Genomic DNA, 16,224 nt, shown 5'->3' with positions numbered 1-16,224 from the left:
GGTTGAAAAACTGTTGTTTAAAAAAGGGTTAGACATTGCCTCTGACTCCAGAGGGTGGAAAAGGTAGCAATGGATGCAAGTTGCAAAGATACCAATTTAGTCTGATTATCAGGAAAAGCTTCCTAACAATGAGAGCTGTCCTGGAGAGTCATGGCTCTCTCTACAGGGAGGGAATTCCTTAAGCTTCTAGCCTGGATGCTTCTGTTATGTTATATATAGAACAGAAGCGTGGATGCTTCTGTTATGTTATATATAGTTATGTGATTCTTTTCCTATATCAGTTGAACTAGATGACCATTGATGATTCCTCACAGCTCTCACATTCTTTGATTCAATGAATATACCCTTCTTTATAGAATGTATCTGGAATTAGAAGGGATTAAAAAAACAATTTAATGAAATAGCCTATTTACAGTAATTCTATACTTGAACTGACTGATGATTTCATCCATTTGTGCATTGCCTGTCATGGTGACTATAGTGACCCACTTATTCTGTGACATACCTGACTCTGTCCTTTAAATCCACAATGGAGGTACCAAACTTAGAGTTCTTCCTTGGCTCATTTACATTTCATGTGCACCAGTGTAACACTTGGGCTTTCCATCTGTTTTCCTTTCCTCTTAGTACATAATTGAATCACCTCTTCTGATCTAATCTTTTATACTACTTTTTGACAGGAAGCCTACTTGTGCCATCTGTTTCACCATTGCCCTTTGCTTGACCCACAGTTTCGATTATTTCGAGACTGTGGTGTATGATTTTTAGTGAGATATTATATTAGCAGAGGAGCATTAATGTTGAAAGATTCCTTTATGTGTGTGTGTTGGGGGAGGGTATATAAGCACACATGTGTATACTCATGTGCAAGAGAGAACAGGCACTTTGGCATTCATCCATTTCTCTTTCCTATTCAATTCTAGATCTAGGTCTGCATATCTACATTGAATGTCTAAAATATAGGTATCATTGGACTAAATTTATTTCCTATCTAATAGCATGTCATAGTATGGTCAAGTAGCATTCCTTGCCTGCTTAGTGTTTTCTGTGTGCTAAGTTTTTAATTTTTGAATCATGTATATTATAGTGTTTATGATGCCATCGACATTGTCATCTTAATAAAACATCACCATTTTGCCTCTGTGCTGAATTTTTTTCTCAGAGTAGCAGTAACTTTTGGCAAATTTCTCTTTTATACCTCTCTTGATACTAGTATCAGAAAATTAGTGTGAACCAAGTTGGTTCTTTGATTATATCTATCAATAATAATTCATCAAAAGGAAAAAAATTCTTTGTAAAACATTTCATGAATCCAACTAAATTTTCCAAAGAGCATTTAATAATGAACCTTTGAAGCTAATAAATAGAAGAAAAATGGGATTAATCTGCCAAAGTTTCCATTGTGATATATTTTTATCCTCCCACATTTGAACTCTTCCATCTCATCCTTCCATGTACCATATGAGAAATGTAATAACATTTAAGAAAATTTAGTCATTAAACTGCAGCTGGACCAGACCAAGTATATCTACAAGAAAACCACAATGGAAGCAACAGTTTAGAAAGTAGTAGTGGAATCGATTTTCAAGGGTTCAATGCATAGAATGCTGGGCCTAGTCAGAAAGACCCAAGTTCAAATTCGGCCTCAGACACTAACTGTGTGATCCTGGGCAAGCCACTTAACTCATTTACTTCAGCTCTTCATCTATAAAATGCAGAAAATAATAGCATCTACCTCCCTGGGTTGTTGTGAGTATGAAAGGAGCTAATAATTGTAAAGTGCTTAATACATTGTCTGCCACAAAGTAAGTGCTTTATAAATGTTAGCTACTTTGTATTTTTCTTGCCATTAAAATGAGCACTGAACCCTATCAGCATTTTAAGTGCTTACTGTTTCGTATCCCTTTGACCCATGTAATCAGGAATTTCTTTTTCTTCTATCTTTCTACTCCCACAGTTTTTCCTCTGAATGTGGATAGTGTTCTTTCTCATAGATCCCTCAAAAAATGTTCAGGATCACTGCATTGCCTGTAGTAGAGAAGTCCATCATGTTTTATTGTACCACAGTGTATCAGTCTCTGTACAATGTTTTCCTGGTTCTGCTCCCTTCACTCTGCATCACTTTCTGGAGGTCTTTCCAGTTCACAGGGAATTCCTCCACTTCATTATTCCTTTGAGCACAATAGTATTCCATCAGCAACATATACCACAATTTGTTCAGCCATTCCCCAATTGATGGGCATCCCCTCATTTTCCAATTTTTGGCCACCACAAAGAGTGCAGCTATGAATATTCTTGTACAAGTCTTTTTCCTTATTATCTCTTTGGGGTACAAACCCAGCAGTGCTATGTATGGATCAAAGGGCAGACAGTCTTTAGCGTCCTTTGGGCATAGTTCCAAATTGCCTTCCAGAATGGTTGGATCAATTTACAACTCTACCAGCAATGCATTAATGTCCCAACTTTCCCACATCCCCTCCAGCATTCATTACTTTTGCTGTCATGTTAGTGACTTTCAGTACTAAGACTATAGTGGAACTATCTCCTCTCAAAGAGCATAGGGTGGGGATTGTATTTATGCAGATACATTGAGGAGAAATGGAGTACTGACTGGTAGGGAAATCTAGAAAGATTTTGAATAGGAGGTGCTAGATGAGTTGAGTGTTAGAAGCTAGAAAAAACTTAAGCAGAGTTGAGGAGAGAGCATACTTCAGGCCTTGAAAAGAATAGCCTATATACAGAGCCATGGAGGTAGAACCTAAATATGGAAAGGTAGATTGTGGAGAGAGTTGAATGCCAAACTGAGGAGTTTGTATTTTATCCCGTTTGTATTTTATCCCAATGGCATTAGGGAGCTACTGAAGTGTTTTTGAACAGATGCATAATCTGGTTAGACCTGTTTTGCGAATACTAATTTGTTACTGATTTGGATTGATATATTGGAAATGAGAGAAACTTGGAAACAAGGGCACCCAATTAAGAGGCAGGTGCAGTACTCTGGGTGAGAACTGATGAGGGCCTGAATCAGGGTTAGTGATTGTGAGCTGAAGGGAAGGGAATAGATGAAAGTCATTATAGGGGTAGAATTGACAAAGTTATTTAATGTCTTAGAAACTGAATGTTTGCTAGACCTCTTATTTAGTGAATTAAGAAGCAGAGATTCTGAAGAGAATAATGTATTATTCCCCTCCTAAAATTGTTGAATTTATAGAAAATGTAATTTTTGGTCATAATTTATGTTACATCAGCTATAGTTCCCCTTGCAAAATACTGTGTAGTCTCAATAAATGAAATAAAGTTACCTCACATTTGGGAACTGGCCAAACAAATGTCTGCATTTTCAGTGGCTGTTCATCACAGTTTGCTTTCTTGCATTTCATAATCAACCTGTTCAAGCAGTAATGGGGAACACTAAAAATACCATGTCAAGGAAAGTTGACATTTCTTATAGTCAACCTATAGTTTATATGAGCAAACCTTTCTGAATTGTTTCAGAACTATAATGACTAGCTGTCAGCATCTTATTCCTTTGAAGGAAGACAATGACTGATTATTACATATACTGTAAGAGTGCCTTATTAGAGACAATTCTTAGCATGTTATTCATTTTTTTCCCTTTTTTTCCTTTAAACATACATTTGAACAGCATGTTACAGATAAGGAAACCTAGGCACAGAGATTAAATAACTTGCCTAAGATCACACAACTAATAAGAATTACTTTGTTGAGGAAAAGCTCATAATTGTTGTACTTTTTGTGAGGCAAGTAAACTCTTAGGAGCCATTACTAAATGTCATTGCCAGTCATGCTTGTAAAAGCTAACATTTTTCAGTATTTAATAAGTATGATTCATCTTGATTTTAAAAGTTTTATTGAAGCTCTTTTAAAAAATATATTTCAATTATTTTTGCTGTTATTGGTTTCCTGTTAGGGTGGCAAGACATCTGGTGAAAAAAATGGCCAAGAAGTATTACACTCCCACCTCTCAAAGAGGGAGGGAAAGAAAAAGAGAGAGTTAGTTTAAATCCTTATCATCTGTCTTATAATTAGTACTGAGTATCAGTTCCAAGGCAGATGAGTGGTAAGAGCTAAGCAATTGGGTTAAGTGACTTGTCCAGGGTCACATGTCTAGGAAGTATCTGAGGTCAAATTTGAATCCAGGACCTCTCATCTCCAAGCCTGGTTCATTGAACCACCCAGATGCTTGATGAGAGGATATGTTTTGTCATCTCTGCGGATAAGTTTGGTCATTCTATGTAATGATCAATTTCATTTTTTTACAGACAGTTAATATTTTCTTGATTCTACATCCTTCACTTTGGAACAATTCATGTAATTTTCTTATGCTGTTTAGTATTCTTCATACTCATTATTTTTGATGCCATAGTAATATTCCATTTCATTCATGTACTTCAGTGTCTCTCACTATTATCTAATACACATGCATTTACTTTGTTGCCATTTATTTCTACTACATAAAATGTTGCTAAAATATTTTTGTTTCCCCATTTTTAGAGATAAAAATCTAATGGGTTTCAGTATCTTATAAAATAAGAACATTAAGTTATTTAGAACAACAGGCTTTCAGTTGAGGCCTGCATTTGGGAAGACCTGACTTCAAATTTGGCCTCATGTGCTTCCTAGCTGTGTGACCTGGGGCAAGTCATTAAACCCAATTGCCTAGCCCTTACTACTGTTCTGCTTTGGAACCAATATCTATTTTGATTCTAAAACAAAAGGTATGGGTTTAAAAACAATAAAGAAGGAAGAAAGCAAGCTATTTTTAGAATAGTAAATAAATTCCTACAAACTTCTTCCTATAAATTTGAACTATATTGATGAAATATTTTAATCATTCAGAAGATATACTTTGTCCCTTGCTAGTAATTTACCACTTTTTCACTAAATGTAGTCATTAATAATGTTTTTCATTTTTGTGTTCTATATCTCCAGTATCCATAAAATAATAAATGCTTCAAAATGTTTGCTGGATTACAGATTAGATTTCTCTCTTTATCACTCTCTCTCTCTCTCTCTCTCTCTCTCTCTCTCTCTCTCTCTCTCTCTCTCTCTCATATAATATGTACATATGTGTATATATTTAGAAATATGAGAGAGTAAAATCTTTATAAACATTTATTATAGGTCTTTGTGTACTTTCTATGGCAGCTGGACAGAGTAATGAATAAAATACTGGGCTTGGCATTAGAAAGCCATAAGTTCATTTTCCTCTTTAGATACCCTACTCTGTGGTAAGTAATGTAACCTCTCTGAATCTGAGTTTCCTCATCTGTAAAATTGGGATAATAATAACACCTACATCACAGGATTTTTGTAAGAATTACATTAGATAATTTTAAAATGCTTTGCAAACCATAAATAAACCTAGGAATATTAACATTGATTGATGATGATGTTCTTGGCTCTTTCAGAATACCAAGAAATACAGTAATACTTCACATATATGGGACTCATGCATAACAACCTATGAGGAACACGAATTAGGAAGTAAGCCCAAAAACAAATCTTTTTAAAAGACCATCTGGTCTTTGTTTAAAAAAAAAGTGAATCATTAGGAATGTACTAGATAATGGAGAAACTATGGAACTCAGTCCTCTGTTCAATAAAGAATCCCAGTTTGATTTTAAAAATTGCTATAAAAAGTGGAAAGTAGTGTGGCAGAAAATAACCTTAGTTCAACATTTTATGTTACACTATTCACTTTAAATGGATATATCTTAACATTAAATGTCATACCACAAAACAATTAGGAGAGAAGGAATTTGTATAGCATTCATAGGTATGGACAGGAGATATGTTCTTTTTTCTTTTTTTTTTTAACTCATACCTTTTTGTCTTAGAATCAATACAAAGTATCATTTCCAAGGCAGAAGAGTGGTTAGGGGTAGGCAGTTGTGGTTAAGTGACTTGCCCAGGATGACACAGCTAATAAGTGTCTAAGGCCAAATTTGAACCCAGGACCTCCAATCTTGAAGCCTGACTTTCTATCTACTAAGTTACCTAGCTTCCCCTAGGATATGCATTTTTTTAAGTCAATTTAAAACATTATTCCTTGGTTATAAGAATCATATTCTTTCCCTCCCTCCCCTCCCCTCACTCCTTCTTATAGTTGACATGCAATTCCACTGGGAACCTATCTATTTCCATGTTGTTGATGTTTGCACTAGGATGTTCATTTATATTCTACATCCCCAGTCATATCCCCCCAACCCAGGTGATCAAGCAGTTGTTTTTCTTCTGTGTTTCTACTCCCACAGTTTTTCCTCCGAGTGTGGATAGTGTTCTTTCTTGTAAATCCCTCTTACTTGTTCAGGATCTCTGCATTGACACTAATGGAGAAGTCCATTACGTTCGATTATACCACAGTGTATCAGTCTCTGTGTACAATGTTCTCCTGGTTTTGCTCCTTTCACTCTGCATCAATTCCTGGAGGTTGTTCCAGTCCCCATGGAATTCCCCAGCTCATTATTCCTTTGAACTCAATAGTATTCCATCACCAACAGAGATACCACAATTTGTTCAGCCATTTCCCAACTGAAGGGCATAGGATATGCATTCTTAACCAAACAAGGGATGGAACAATTATAAAAGATAAATTAGATAACTTTGATTTTATAAAATGGAAAAAAATTTTCATACAAGTAAAATTAATATACCTTGAATAGGCATATTAATGTCAGTAAATGAAGGGAGGTGATTGGGAGGAAAATCTTTCTGTCAAATTTCTCTGTGATAAGGGTTAAATAAGATATATGCTATTAACAAATTATAAAACCAAATGCCATTTTCTCATAGATTAGTATCGAAATGATATGCTCAAACATTTCTCAAAAGAACAATTACAAACTATTAACTAGCTCATGAATGAATTCCCCCAAATCATGAATAATATGAGAAATTGAAATCAACATACTCCTGAGCTTTTACCTCACATCCTTTTACCTTACACTTTGGCAAAGATGACAGGAGATGAAGTAGTATTTGATGAGTTGTAGGAAGATAGGAATACCAAAAAAAAGTAAGAAAAAAGATGAGTCTCTCCCACAAACATAATATTTGTGTACTAAAACTTTTAATATACTTATTATAGAAGGATTCCTCCACACTTGCTTTGAACTTTTTGACTGTTTTTTAATACCATTCTTTGTCATTTAGTCATTTTCAGTCATGTCCTATTCTTTGTGACCCTTTTAGGGGATTTTCTTAGGAATCCTGGAGTGATTTGCCATTTCTTTTCTCTGTCTCATTTTACAGATGAAGAAACTAAGGCAATCAGGATTAAGTGACTTGCCTAGAGTCACACATCCAGTAAGTATTTGTGGCTGGTTTTGAACTCAAATCTTCTTGACTTCAGGCCTGGTGCTCCATTGTACTTTTTTTTCATTGTGATTTTTCATTGTGATTCATCAAAGATGTGCACAACATTTTATGTCTTCTTGGGGAAAGTATTTTTCTTTTCAAACTTCAGGTCCTTTTCATTATAGGGTCTCAGTGAAATACTTTTGTTAATGGGTGTTAAGAATGTGTTTTCTGGAGTGCTTATAAGGAATTCATTTATAAGGAATACTCTTAGAAATAGTCATTTAGATGAAAACACATATAAAGGGATCTGATTAAGCATGTTTATAATTTCCACATGAAAACAAGAGTCTAACTAATTCTAAATGTAAAAGATATAAAAGATGGCTTATCCCCCAAGGTGACATGCTATAGTGGATAGAGTCTGGAAGACATGACTTCATGTCCCCCCAACCTGCCATAGACATATACTTGTAGTGTGGCTGTGGGCAAGTAACCTAACTTCATAGTGCACTAACCAACTCTCTACATAATAATTTTCAAAGCCAATATATATCACTTGAGGGAGATTTCTCACCAGGAGTTGTTTTCACCAATAAAATCATGTTAGCCCTCCCTCCTCCAAATAGGTTTTGGGTGTTTCTATACTAGATATACTTCCTTCTATACTGTATCCCTTCCCTTTTATGTGATCATGTCTGTAAATTTTCATATTATAAACATGTCTCCCACATATAACGAGGGACTTAAATGAATCTATTTGTTCCAAGAAAATAATTTCTCTGTATTTCTAAGATTTAATAAATTATTAGATAACTTAGAAGAATTTATGATCAGTATATACAATGAATATATTTAGTGTGGTTAGCATTTTTCCTTTTATATTTATACCTTGAAAGCATGTTTATTATAGGTAGCATTTATTAATCTGAATATATCAGAAAACAAAGTGAGTTGGTTACTTGTTAAATAAAATTAGTAAAAGACTTTCAGACTTTAAAATTTACAATCTTAAGAAAAATCAAGGAAATTTGATAAATGCTATTAAAAATGAAATTTTAAAAATAAAATGAAAATGTATAATTGATGTGGTAAAAATAAAGAATTATCAGATTATAATGTTAAACTTGTAAGTCTTTATCCATTTTTTTTCAGCATTCATTCCCCCCCCCCCCTTTCTCTTATTCTATGTCTTTTTTGAGTACTGATAGCCTTTTAGAGATAGAGTGCCAGGCCCTGCCCCCACCTCAGACCAAGTATCATGCCATGCCACCCTCTACCACGTTCTGTGCCCCTCCCATCACTGAGTTGGAGGTTACACTGCTTCCGCCTCTTACTCTACTCAGGAGAGAGAGAAAAAGCACTCCCATTGGATTGCCTGAGCAGTGGTAGTTAGTTTTGAGGCGAGGGAGAGGTGAGGGGTGAGGGGTACAAGCACTCTACTCTGTTCTCCTCTAGTTTTATAAGGTATGGCGCCCTCAAACCTAGCTCCTCCCCAAAGTGGAAATTGAGGGGATCTTGAAAATTTCAAAAAACACCCTCTTTAGCCACTATTCAAGAGACCAGAGACTGCTTTGTTGAAAAAGAAAAAGCTCCAGTTTATAGGAAAACCCCTTACTTAGAGGAAAATGTAACATCAGGTTAAGTGACATCATCCTGACACATTCACCCCATCAGTCTAGCCTTCCTGAAGAGGGTATCCTCCACATTAATCTTTTTAGCAAATGTCAAAGATTGAAGTTAGATTTTAATCTGGATGCAGGGCTAATTTGGAGATTACCTCTGACAAGTCACTATTGTGTTTTCCAGAGCTTCTAGCACACCTGGTCTCTAGAATAGGCACCCCTTTGCATGCAAATTGAACTGGCTGAGTTAGGGGATTAAAATGCAAATTAAAGCAGCCCCAGGGTTACTTGTGATAGAAATTGGGGAAGAGGCTTTATTAACCTAGCCTCTGGTTCATAAAACTTATTCTTAAAACATTAGACTACAGTTTTGAACATTTTAAAAGTACAAACTCAAAAGACACATCCCAAAATCACTTTGTATAGTAAAGACCAGACTGGTTGCTTCTGATAGTAAAGACATAAGTTGTTTCCATGTTGCCTAATACCTTAATGCTGAGAGAAAAAGGACTACATTTTACTTCCTGCCAGTTTTAATTGTAGATAGTCACCAGAACATCTCTAGTCCTGTGTAAACTTCATTATTATTAGGAATGAGAAAGTCAGGGTTTTAAAACATCTTGGAGGTCTTGTTTTGAGAGAATAGACGTAGAGAATTATAGACTAATGGTGGGAGAAGCAGCAAAAGTTTGAAAATTCTGCAGGATATTTTATTGAACATGACCAGCAGAAAGAAGAGAAAATTGAATCAGCCTAAACTCATCCTTCATAACATAATGCATTGGCAAGAAGTAGACAGAGTTAGGTGTACTAGACTTAAATCTTTTACATTTATTAGCTTTGTGACTTTGGGTAAGTCACTTAACATCTGAGATTTAGTTTCCTCATCTCTAAAATGAGGATAATTAAAATACCTATCAGGTAAAATTGTTGTGAAGCTTGTAAAATTTATTGGGAAATATGGGGAAATTGGAAAAATGGGGGATATGGAAGGTTTGTAGCAGGGAATGGAGGAGTTTAAGGGAGAGAGGGAATATTGCTGCTGGTGAGGCAAAGGTGAGAGATGCCCCCTGCCAAGAGGCAGCAGCAGGGGTCCGATAAGAACCATTTGTTGTTGAATGACTGAGCTGATCAGCTCTGTGTCCAGAAAAGATAGTCCACTTATCTGACTGCGATATTCTAATAAGAGAAATTTTAATAACAAGTTCGGATTGGAGAGATATCAGGGGAAAAGGGAAGAGGGGAGGTCCCTAAATAAGGTTGGAGTCTTTCTCAGCTTCTGATTTGAGGCCAGGCCTCACAGACTGGTGGAGGGTTTCTCCCATTCTTGTGAACGCTATATCTGTGTTAGTTTTGTCAATTTCAGAATCTTAGAAGTAGACAGAAACCAACAAGAACAGTTCTAACTGCCAGAGCTGGTTGGGCCTGTGTCTTCGGGTTGAACCTAGTAGAGGCACTCCTAATTCAGACTGGGAAGCCAACGCTCCTCCCACCTCCAACACCAGGAAGGAAGGAAGCCCGGCAGGAAGGAAGTGCTAGTCACAAGACCCAACTGCCACTCCCAGTTGCCCTTCCCTCACCAACTGTCAGTCTTGTTTCCTTTCCACAGGCTCAAATGAAATAATTTATATGCAATACTTTACACATCTAAATGTGTTATGCAAATTTTCTTTTTATTGGTCTAGATGACCTCTGAGACATAATCTATCTTCCTTCTAAACCTCTTTTAAATTTCTTTCCAAAATTTCTAATTAAATCAGGGAGAGAATCTCTAGGGTGTCCTTTTTCAAGGCTGTTCTGGTGGCTTACAACAAAGAGGATGGTTCTCTACTACTTAAAGGTAGACATTGAATGGACAGAATACAAAACTATATTTTGCAGAAATTAGGAGAATCTTACACATTAGAGATGGTTCTATAACCTTTCTACTTATTATTTCCCTGCACTCCTCCGTGAATATTCAAAACTACATATGTTCAGTCATCAACTAGAGGATTTTTTATATAATGATTTGAAATCGAACTTAAATTCATGATGCTTTTATTTTTACTCAATGATCTTATTAAAAATTGCCCCAAAATGAGAGATATATTATGCTATCATAGTTAAGTAGAAACTCCAGACCTAACACTTTTATCTTTACTTGCATTAAAAATAGATCTTTAGGAGTACCACTTAAAGTCAGCTCTCTCCACTGCTTTGAAACTTTGGGTAGGAGTCAGTTATTAAAAGCATTTAGTCATTCTCTAATATGTTGTATAATAGTATTTGTGAAAAGTTCATTCTTATATTTTCATTAATGATTAGTATATTACCAATGATGAATTGATGTGTTCTCAAATGTATTACCAACGATGAATTGATCTATTCTCAAAAGCATGTATGACTGACATAGGAATATGGGGGAAAAATCACGTAGTAAGGTAAGGGATAGTAAGTAGATTCACAAGTCCTTCTAGGATGTTATAATGTCATAATGTCAGGAGACTTAGGAGAGGCACATAGAACTTTGGTCAATCCCAGATGGAGCATTTACAGGCAGATTATAGAAATGTGAATAGGTCAATATATATACTGTTGAAAGGAAGTGCCCACATTTTTAAGATCAGAGATCCATTGAAGTAGAATTGGCCATTCAACATTGGAATTTTCATAAGTTAATCTTTTGAACAGTTTTTCTGGTCTCTTGAAAAAGTGTTCAAAACATGCTTCTTACACACTAGCTATCAAAGTCTGGTTAAGTTCCTTAACCCCTCTCAGCCTTGGTTTCCTTTTCTGTAAAATGAGCCTACTTTAAAAGACTGATTGAGTGGTATAAAATGATCATGGGCACCCAGGTGTTCGTGAAACCAAGTCCAACACTTGCCCCATATACGAAGCTTCCTTTCATTTTATAACTTCTTTTCTCTTTTCACATATCACATGAAAAAACTGAAGGTTTTTCCCATGGTCACATGTAGAGATAACCAGAATTAGGATTCAAATGTAGGTTCTTTTAACTTCAAATCCAATGTTCTTTATACCATACTGCTTTTTTCATTAAATATAATCACACAAGAATTGTTATTACTATATCTGAAAGGCAGAAGTTTCAGGTTATTCACTGAATTTTATTTTTAAGATCAATTTTTAGTTTGTATATCTTTTTTTCTAGGGTCAGGTTAGAATTGGAAACCTAAAATAATTTGAGAGAATTTGCTTCATTTTAACAAGCTTTATTAAGTACCTGCCACATGGCAGGCACTGTGCTAGGCCCTGAGGTTACAAAGACAAAACCAAAAGAGTCTTGAGTTTCTGTCTTATTCTTCTGTTTGTGTCACCATGGCAACTAACAATACTAGATAAAGGATTGCACTAAAAACAGTAACAAGGAAAGGAGAAAAGCATTATATTGACTTTCCTCGAATTCCTTACCAATGACCACTTTAAGGCAGCAAACATTAATTTCTATTTCTTATTTGAATTTTTCTAACCTAGTATCAGAGTATTGAAGATATGAATTTAGAACATTTTAAAATATTGGTTATAGTAAAATGTGAGTATTTAAATTCCAAGGGTTGTGAAAAGGAATTCTCCAATCACCAAGCATTTATTTAGTATCTGTTATCTGTTGGGCACCATTAGACATTGAGAACATAAACACAGAAAGTAAGAGTCATTGACCTCAAGGAACTTAATATTCTGTGGGAGAGGGAGGGAGTACATATATGTGTCTAGCATCCCCTCTGGGGTTATTCAACTCCTGCTTGTATAGTCAGTCTAGACCCTTAGAAGGTGACTACTACTTTCAGGTTTCTAAAAGTTCCTCTGAATCTGAGTTTCTAGTACTTTCATTTACAAGTTCCCACCATCCAGTCGCCTTATTAGCTTTTACCAAAGGTATTTACTAAAGTGAAACAGCAAGGATAGTTGTTACAAAATATTGTTCCCACATCAGGAACATATTCTTCCTCTATACACAGTCACCCTGTACCAGGGACTGACCTGTGTATAATTGTCATAAAATAATCTTTTGAGAAAGAAACATTTCAGGAAAGAGAGCTCAATAACTCTTTGAATCTAGAAGATGAATTGTTTAAAGAAGGTGCATGGGGGGCAGCTGGGTAGCTCAGTGGATTGAGAGCTAGCCCTAGAGACGGGAGGTCCTAGGTTCAAATCTGGTCTCAGACACTTCCCAGCTGTGTGACCCTGGGCAAGTCACTTGACCCCCATTGCCTAGCCCTTACCACTCTTCTGCCTTGGAGCCAATACACATTGACTCCAAGATGGAAGGTAAGGGTTTAAAAAAAAAAAGGAAGGTGCATGAAGATGCCTGAAGAAACCTCCACAGCATCAGAAGGTCCAGCATAACCTTTAGAGCATAACTGATTGAACTTTGGAGGGTTGAACACAAGTATTTTGAATGTAGACTAACTCTCTCTCTCTCTCTCTCTCTCATTTCCCTCTTATCTCTATAATAGTTTAAAATGATCAAAGGGGGATGTGAAAGAGAATTCTTTCTGAATTCTGAGTTAGTACTAACTTAAGTACCTCACAATATTGTGAAGACAGGATTGATTCTTTGTCTACCTTTTAAATTGAATCAACAAAAGTTTAAACACCGTACTTAGTGCCCAGTGAGAAGCCAGCAAGATACTTGGTGAGCTCCACCCTTTTTTTTAACTCAATTGGTCAGAAACTTGTGAATTCTTTTAAGAGTTCACTCAAGAGTTCACTCAGTCAGCCAGGATGAGTATTCACCTCTTCAGAAGGTGAATTTTAGAAAATTCACACCCTTAGATGAGAACTTAAGCTTTAGAAAGTGAGAAGTCAATTCCAAAGACACTGCCCCCTGGGCAATGCTAGACAATATAGAAAAGTGATTGGCCCCTGTGAATAGGGGAGGGGACAAGAAGCCAGGAAATCCTTTGACTTGAGGCAGATTGTTTTTGAAAAGATAGTCTGAAGAGACTGTCTTCTGGAGGTAGTCTGACTGGGGAGGGTTTGAGAGAGCTTTCCTGGAGACTGCAGTTTGAATCTTGGGCTTGGAGCTGGACTACTTCCTTGAGTGAATAAAAGGCTGACTCCCTTCCTAGTTTCTTAAGAAACTAGCTTCCATCTTGGAGGAAGCCTCCTGGTCACTCACTACGGGCCCTCCTGGCTGAGGACTAGAATAGGTATTTTATTTAATGTCTTTCACATTTCTCTACTTTATTGTTTACCCTCTATTTTGGTAAAAATAAACTTTTGACTTGGACCATGTTATTTCATACAATTTAAATCCAACCATTAAATTTAACCATTACACCTAAACACTAGAGATGCAAAGAAAAGGGGAGGGGGGGGGACTCCAGTCCCTGATCATTGAGAGTTCACAGTCTCAGTGCAGATAAGATATAGACAGGAAGAACTAAATATAATCTTAGTGAGGTGACTTAGTATAGAGAGCCAGACCTAGAGACAGGAGGTCCTGGTTTCAAATATGACCTCAAATACTTCCCAGCTATGTGACCTGGGCAAGTCATTTATCACCAGTTGCCCAGCCTATACCACTGTACACTGATACTTAGAATCAATTCTAAGATAGGTCTGGGTTTTTTAAAAGATATTCTTAGGGGAAAGGCATTAAGGACAATTAGACAGGTGGGCTTTGAAGAAACAGATTTTGGGCATGTTTTTTGACCCAGCAATACCACTACTAGGTCTGTATTCCAAAAAAAAAAAAAAAAAAAAAGAAAAGGGAAAAGGACCTTTTTGCAGAAAAATATTTATAGCAACTTCTTTTGTGGTGGGAAAGACTTGGAAATTGAATTGAGAGAATTAAATTGAGAGAATGGCCAAACCAGTTGGTGTATATGATTGTAATAGAATATTGTTGTGCCCTAAGAAATGATGAACAAGATGGTCTCAGAAAAACATGGGAAGACATATGAATTGACACAAAGTGAAATGAGCATAACATTATTCACAGTAAGAACAGTTTTATAATGATCAGCTGTTAAGGCAGTTATTCTGATCAAGATAACAATTCAAGACAGTTTTAAAGAATCAAAGATGGAAAATGTCCCCTTTTAGAGAGATAACTGATATAACTCTTGACTGTATATTGAAGCCTACTTTTTTATTTTGTGTGTGTTTTTACAATATAGCTAATATGAAAATATGTTGCATGACTTCCATGTATAATAGATATCTTACTTTTTGACTTTTTAAGGGATGGGGGAAAGCAAGTGGGAGACAGTGAATTTGGAACTGAACATTTTAAAAAGTTTTAAAATGTTATGTAATTGGGAATTTTTTGACAACATGAAAAATATATATTCGCAGTATTTAAAAATATTTTTTTCTCAATTATATATAAGAGCAATTTTTATATTAGTTTTCTAAAATGTTCAGTTCTAGAATCTCTTCCTTTTTCCTTACCCTCTCTTCTCTCTGAAAAATAATGTGAAAAATTATATTTCTTGATTTATATTCAGGCTCCGTTAGTTCTTTCTTTGGAGAGAGAGCATTTTTCATCATGAGCCCTTTGGAGTTATCTTGGATCTCAGCATTTGCCAAAAATAGTTAAGGCATTTCCAGTTGATAATCTTACAATATTGCTATTACTGTGACTTGTGTTCTCCTGTTTCTGCTCACTTCACTTTGCATTGACTCATGTCTTTTCCAGGTTTTTCCTGAAATCATTGTTTGTCCTTTCTTATCACATACTAACATTCTATCACAGTCTTATACCTCAACTTGTTCAATCATTCCCTTATTGATAAATATCCCAACATTTTCCAAGTTTTTTTTTTCCACCACAGAAAGAGCTATTATAAATATTTTTGTACAAATAGGTCCTTTTCCCTTTTTAATCCTTTGGGATGCAGACCGAGTATAGTGATATTGCTTGAGTCAAAGGGTATGTACAATTTTATAACCCTTTGGGCTTGGTTCCAAATTGTACTTCAAAATGGTTGGATCATTTCACAATTCTACCAACAATGCATTCGTGTACAAATTTTCCCTTAATCCCTTCAATATTTAATATTTTCCTTTTTTGCCATAAGTTATTTTAAAGTTATTGTTAACCTAATCTTTAATTTACTTGTATTACCTTGACACTGAGAATACAAAGAAAAAATAGAAAACAGTTCCCGTTTCTCAAAATTTAATGAAGTTTCTCCTTCCTGGGTATGAATATCATTTATCATGTTACTACAATAGTGGAGGAATATTGCTTTTTGTGGGCTAGGATGATTTTACTGCTAGAAATGAAGCTGTTTTCACAGTCATAGGTATGAATGGAAGCTTATTT

General features: G+C 35.7%; 1 protein-coding gene across 50 annotated transcripts in view; it reads left to right on the top strand.

Moving 5' to 3' along the window:
• Window positions 1-16,224, top strand: part of SIPA1L1 (signal induced proliferation associated 1 like 1) — a 368,156-nt gene that overhangs the window by 166,890 nt on the left and 185,042 nt on the right. For 31 of the 50 annotated variants that reach the window (XM_056810722.1, XM_056810753.1, XM_056810745.1 and 28 more), the window contains one exon: window positions 7,276-7,329. The exons of the other annotated variants lie outside the window; for them this stretch is intronic. The gene's annotated coding sequence lies outside the window, so the exon portion shown is untranslated. The remainder of the gene's footprint in view (window positions 1-7,275; window positions 7,330-16,224) is intronic. 50 annotated transcript variants of the gene reach the window in all.

Source organism: Monodelphis domestica, chromosome 1 (genome assembly GCF_027887165.1).
Source record: "Monodelphis domestica isolate mMonDom1 chromosome 1, mMonDom1.pri, whole genome shotgun sequence".
Lineage (NCBI taxonomy): Eukaryota > Metazoa > Chordata > Mammalia > Didelphimorphia > Didelphidae > Monodelphis > Monodelphis domestica.
Note: the sequence above shows the minus strand (reverse complement) of the source record. Positions and strands in the feature narration are given on the sequence as shown.